The sequence below is a fragment of the Megalops cyprinoides genome, chromosome 21, assembly GCF_013368585.1.
Source record: "Megalops cyprinoides isolate fMegCyp1 chromosome 21, fMegCyp1.pri, whole genome shotgun sequence".
In the NCBI taxonomy this organism is placed as follows: domain Eukaryota; kingdom Metazoa; phylum Chordata; class Actinopteri; order Elopiformes; family Megalopidae; genus Megalops; species Megalops cyprinoides.
In genome coordinates this window covers 7,813,765-7,820,905 of record NC_050603.1, presented here as the reverse complement: position 1 = coordinate 7,820,905, position 7,141 = coordinate 7,813,765, and positions in this window count along the sequence as shown.

The window sequence follows — 7,141 nt, the reverse complement described above, 5'->3', positions numbered from 1 at the left end:
GACTAAAGGGATTTGCATCTCTCATACATAATTACATCCCAGACTCTGCGAAAAAGCTTTTATCCCCAAATAAAGAAATCTCCTGATCGAAATGGAGACTGCTTCCGTGGAGCGGGTGAAAGAGGCACGCACTCTTGACACAGACAACAGACACACTGACACAGACAAACGTGGGGGGGGGGGGGGGGGTTAGCGGGGGTTAGCAAAACACCTCCATTCAAACTCCGCCAGCAGTTTGCGCTGGGTGTCACACCACGTTTCATCTCCTGTGGGGCTGAGGTGCGAACCTGCAAGGAGCTCCAGCTGAATCAACATCCAGTCCCAGTGCGGCTCCTCGCGCTGCTACGCCAACGGCTGTGGAATCGGCATGGGAGGGATTTTTTTTTTTGGGGGGGGGGGGGGGGTGAAACGACGATGAAAAAACTGTGGCATGTTTCTGGTTTCCTCAACAGAAACATGCACTCAGTGCTTCCTGTTATGTATAGATTATGCATATATATACAGCCTGAAGGATTTTCAGTGTAATAATGCAGATAAGGTGCATTGCTGAAGGGTATTGAGTTGGTGCTTATTGGAAGGACTGTGCTGGTTTCAGATGCTGGTATAAATGGGCTGGGATTCAAACCCATGATGTCGTGGCTGACAATATAAGCAGCTCTCTGTGTGTGGAGGCACTAAAGCGATCTGCAATCGGATTACTGTAATTTGTATGACTGCAAGCAAGTGATCCATTTCAGTCAGTGCAAGTCTGCATATCTTCCTTGCCTTCGGTTTGTTCATTGCAGTTTTATTTTCTGCATCGAGGCCTGTAGGCTGGGGTTCGCTCAGTGTAGTCACAATTCACCTGCCCATCTTATAGAGCTGGGGTTTCACAGGAGCATCTGAGGTAAAGCCCGCTCGCTGTGACATGAGAGTTCCTGCCGGGGGTCGCACCCCTCAGCCTCAGGTCCAGAGCCCAGCACCGAGAGCACCACCAGCTTCTCCTCATGCCTGTCCGCAGCACATGTGCACAGCAGGAAGCAGTCACGCTTCCTGCTTTGCCGATGACCTTGCCTGTGATCGCACGGACTCCCGGCCCACGTCGCAGTGGCTGGAAGACGTGGGCTGGTTTATTTGTCAGAAAGCGCTCGCGGCACCTCGTTACGAGCCCGCCTCCCACACCCCTCTTTCTCCGCACCGTACCCTGGCGCCGGACCAGAACGGCACCGGCCTGTGGGAGCAGCTCGATGACCTCCAAGGGCCCACAATTCCCTGCTTTTTCCTTAACCCTTTAATTACACAAACAAAGCGAGAAGATTTTAAGGGGGGGGGGTTATCTGGCAATCCCCCCCTCCTGTGCCTCTGTGCACACATGCACACACTCTCTCACACACACACACACACACACACATATGCACACATGCACGCACGCATACAAATATACACACACTTGGCCACAAAAACATGCACACGCGCACACACTCTCACACGCATACAAACAAAACAAACCCACCCTGCCATCCCCCCCACCCAAAAACCCCCCATTTCAATGTAAATGTTGTGTTTTGTTAAGAGCGATGAGAAATCCCAGAGCTTTGGCTGCCTCTGTAATCCCGTCCGCTCCGCTCCTGGCTGTTAGGAAGTGATATTGGCTTCCCAGAAGCCTAAAGAACCACAGCGCCTGTGACTATGATGAATTATAATCCTACTGCAGCCCTCCAGAGCCGAGCCAAGTGGCAAGGCAAACGACCTCTGATCAATGGCTCCGATCAGATTTCAGTACGTGCACGTGACATCTCGCCAATGGGACCGATCAGACTCCGTATCCCAGATCCCTAATGGGTAATCAGAGGCTCTGATCCTAGAGAAACCAGCAACAAAATATCAAAAATATATTACCCATAAATCATTAATCACAGGCTTGCAAGAACAAATCTGCCATTCAAATTCTGAAATAAGAAAATAAGCCATGCTATAACAAACCATTTGACCACATAACCTCACAGACTAAAACAGGCACTATTACAGTAAATACAGTAACAAGTAAAGTAAAAGTCATGCTGCCCAGTTTCTAATAAACACTTTAAACTTGGTCCAGTGTTTATTTTGCATTACCAAATGAAGAAAATGTGGCCTTTTGATTTAAGGTTGCCGGTTCGATCCCCGCTGGTACACTGCTGCTGTACCCTTGGGCAAGGTACTTAACCCACAATTGCCTCAGTAAATATCCAGCTGTATAAATGGATAACATTGTAAAGAACTGTAACCTATGTACGTCGCTTTGGATAAAAGCGTCTGCTAAATGAATAAATGTAAATGTAAAATGATATGACACAAAACTGCTGAAAAAGACAAGCAGAAAGCACGTGAATACAGGAGAACCTAGATAGTTGGCGATCATTTTAATCATTATTTAGCAATATTGGATGAATTCATAGAAGTCACCTACATTCTTTCCTGTTACGTAAAACTATATTTTTTGCACCTTCAGTAGGGTTATTTTATCCATATGTCATCTCTACTATGGTACTGTGTAGTATGACCGCTACTAAGGATTAGTAATGTTATTACTCTTAGGACAGACCCTATATCAGATAGCAGCGCCTGTTGGCTCATTATGAGTAAGTTTAGGCTATCTAGACAGAGTAGACACATTATGACTCAGTAGGTTTAAGGGCACTGGAGGACTTGATGATGATGGTGATGATTTAATGAGCAGGAAAATTAAGATGGTGTGAAAGAAGAAAAAAGAACAAAGAAAGTGCAAGGCGGTCATAAAAGATTGTCCTCTGATCATGTGGCCATAATGGAGTTGGATATGAATTCCTGTGTGTATAAAGACATTTCAATTGTCCAAAAATGTACATAAGAGCTCAGACGTCTGGGTAATTTTAGTCATCTCTGTAGGAAAGCCCAAGAAGGGCTTGAGTTGCTATGCTGAACTGTAATGCAAACCCCAGGCTGCCACCATCTTGACTCAGTGACATACCTGCCACTCCATTCAGTAGTTACAGTACTGGGGATTTATGTGGCATGATGTTGGGACTGTTGCTCTGGGAAAAAAAAGTTTTTCTTGTCAATTTGAGTTAGTGTTTCACCTCTGGTTCCCTCAGGTGCTGAGAGTTTAAAAAAAAAGTAGTGTGCTGGTTTATAATGAAGAATGTCCTCTGAATTGAAATGGCCAATATTCAGTATTGAACAGAAATGTTTTTTTATGAGCTCCTCACATGGCTTTGTTTGCCTCACCCCCACGCTGTTCAAACATGGCTGCTTACTCATTGTGCTGATGGAGATGGTGGTAAATTAGGCGGGAAAGGGAATTACGCCGAGGCTTTCAGCGTGGGGGGAGACAGGCGGGCTGGCCAGGCAGATTGCTCGGTGCCAAAAAAACTCAAACCGGCATGTGTCAAGGGGGGGTTGGCGTATTATTTGGCTCTCTTGGCTCTCTTAGCTCTCTTTCTCAACACTGTGTGTGTGTGTTGGGAGGGTGGGGGGGGGTGGCTGCTGGATGGTTAACCCCCAACAAACAAACGCACACACGCACACACGCACACAGACACATGTACACAGATACAGACACACACACACACACACGCACACATACATACAGCATCGCCAGTGCACACCCAGGTATTCTTGCTAGCTGGGACACTGAGGTGGCAGGATGCAGGTGTGGCAGATTGCTCAGTGTCACCGGAGGGAGGCACACAGCGGTCCCTGCGACAGGGCCTGGTGCTTCGCCGAGCAGGACACCGAGCGGGCTTGCATGCGTGGACACGCCGCTCCCCCTGGCAGCTCCCCGAGTCTCGGATCGCTGGGTTTCTAAAGACTCCCCCCATCCCCTTCCCTCCACACACACACACGCACGCACACACAAACACACACACACGCACACACACACACTCTCTCTCTACCTTTCCCCGCAATCCGCTCCTCACCGGCTGCCCCATAGTTAAAATGGAACTCACTGGGCGCTGTCCTTTCAGTACCACCAAGCTTCCCCCCCACAGCCCCCCCCCCCCCTTTCCCCGGTTTCTCTGCCCTCTTCTCCTCCGCGGAGCCACCGTCCCCTACCTGCCTGCACGCGCTGGTACAGCCTCCTCATGCTGCCTCTCTCAATGCATTTTGTCCTTATAAGGAGAGAGAGAGAGGGAGCCGGGCGAGAGCAGGGGCGGAACATACTATCTGCGCACACTCTGCGGGGGTGTGAGGGGAGGGCGGTGGTTGTTCTAAAGAGAAGGGGGGGGGGGGGGGGGGGGGGGGGGGTTGGTGAGTAATACCACTTCTTACAATGCCTGAGAATACGGATGACAGAAATAGAATGGAGAGGGCTGAGAAAACAGGTGACATTATTACAGTGGGCTGCATGTGTGTGTGATGAAGAGTATCGTGCTATATCGGAGAGCGTATTTTTGAGAGGACATTTTGAGAATCCTGTTCTAAGAATATTACACAGAGGACGTACGCACACCTCCCCCATGGTGTACCGCGGGTATTTATGGAAGCACGGTTCCATGGTTGTCTCTGCATTCGTCAGTTTATTTCTGAAAAGGGTTTGACATTCTATACCTCTGACACCTGTGGGGGAAAATAATGTGACTCGCATCCCCCCCACAAGGAATTATGGGTAGTGGTGTTTATTCATTTCTGGCCCTGGACTTGAGACCAGGGGACCACAGATTTGGGGCAATGTTGTATTCTTGAGGCAGGGACTAATCCAGAATTATTCCAGTAAAGACTTATACATTCTACAATCCCATTTACATTTTTATCTTTCCAAAAATGTAAGCCATTGCTAGTATATATTGGAGCAGTGTATTTGCAAGTGTGCAAAGTAGTAGAGCTTTCTTTCTTGAGATTAGCCATGTAGGTAAAAAAGGAGGAAAAAAAATCAGTACAATGGATCACAAATTGAATGTTCTAATGTGATATAGATTGGTATATGCATTTGGATTTTTCACTTTCATTGCCGTTTTAGACACCAGGGCAAAAATGAACATGTGCTCCTTCCTAGGGGTAGAAATCATTTAAAACATAATTAAGAATCCCAGCTGGAGGATGAACAGTAAAAATCAGAGGAACGTCCCAGCATGCAAACCACAGGCAAGATGGGACGATTGACCCCAAAAATAATGGGCACACCATCAATAATGGAAGCCCTGATGTAGAATGCCATGGAAATGATTTCCAGGTATAAATATTTTAGCAAATGGGGTTCTGTGATTCCGGTCCTTACTGCGCCTCCTTCCCTATGTGGGGCACTACAATACTTAAACACTCTTTTCTTTATTTACACAGTCTTTCAACACAAGGCACCAGCAGGCAATAGCAGGGCTGGGATCCTAAGAAACATTACATTACATTACATTACATGTATTTAACAAACACACTAATCCAGTGCGATTTCCATCACAATAGAACATAAGTGTAACCATTCAATTTAAACAGTGTCAGACCAGGCTCACAACACTCCCAGACCATAACATTATTCAAGCCCTACCACAGGTTAACTTGTGCACTCTGACAAAAGCCAAGTATACTACCATACAACAGTCCCTAGAATACAAATTGTAATATGTCTTAAAACTACACATAAAATTGGCAACAAATGCAAGAAGCAGCAGGTGTTAGGGGGCGGGGATAGAAGTGGGACTGAGACGCAGTCTGTGGAGGTGGGTCTTCAGTCTGCGTCAGAAGATGGCCAGTGATTCTGCTGTCCTGACCCCTGTGGGGAGTCAGTTCCACAGAAGTAACAGTGAGCCTGTAAATGCTTTCATGGTCTATAGCCCAACTCCTCAGCCATCACAAGCTAGACTGATTGCTTCTTAATAAAAGGCACAGCTCAGCCTCAACTTGACCTATGTATTGTCACTAAATGTCAAACCACCGAAATCAACAGGTCAGCAATTTGTCAGAGGTATCCAAGCCTGGATTTTGTGTAACCCCCCGCAATGGTAACTCAAGGATTCATTTGGAGTAGACAGTTGGAAGGTACACATTTTCAGTTGTGGGTGGTGAGGTGGAGAGTCAGTGAAGTTGGGCACCTGTTACAGCACATGATTGAGGAAATGGTAAATACCCAGCATCCCCTGGAGCGGAGCACCCCCTCTCTCCATACCAAGTCATGTCCAGAATTACCCTGACTGAGGATGATGGTGTCCGAGCCGACTGAAATCCCTCCTGCCGCTCATTCTCAGGCCTTTATTAGCCGCCTCAAGGTTATTGCCGATGTTTATCTCACCATCAGAGGCCCAGCAGGGGGGCTCAGACAAAGACGCTGGTCAGCAGCGCCCACATCGCAAACAAGAGCCTGCAGAAATCACACATTTGTGTTAGCTCTAGCGCAGCTCACTGCGATAATAAAGGCCAAAGTCACTCTTTCTGTCACACAGTGGTTCTGGAACTGTCCTGTAAGTTGGACAGCTGGGAATAGCTGTGAGGCTGTGGATGGACCGTGTTGCATTTGTGGCGGCCAGGTGCCCACCCATGCATGGCTCCTGACCGTGAGCATCTTTAGGAATTGGGACACACCTTGGGTATTGCGTACCCATCAGAAAGTGACACGGCCCTCAGAGTACATCGAGCAGCCTGAGAGAGAAAGAGAGAGAGAGAGAGAGAGGAGCGCACTGCACCAATGATCTAAAAAAGAGCTGTGTTGGTCTGGGGGACAGAAAGTAGAACACCTCTCCTTTTCTGCCGTTCTTCATCCCTCATACTGACCACTTCAATTTTCAGACCTCTGTTGCTCAAAGGCATTTTTTTCCCTTCTATAAATGAGATCGTGCTCTGTGGCTGTAATTATAAAGACGGATGGACGTGATAAGAAGTTCCTCTTAAAAGGGAGGAAATACATTTCATCTCTCTGTTGTGCATCTCTTTTTGCCCTCCATTTTGTGCGGAAATGTGACCAATTCCATAGCTCTCACTCTGGCTCTCTGCAGCGTGAGAGTAATTCAGCTGTAACCCTCACTGTCTGTTCCCTTAGATACAGGAAAATGCATGAGCTTTCAGTGCAGTGTTCATTTTCAAAATAACTGGCTTTGGTCAAGTAACGCTATCTCTCTCTCTTTCTCTGTCTTTGTTTCTCTCTGGCTCTCTCTCTGTCTCTCTTTCTCAAACACACACACACACACACACATACACATTCACACACACAAACATA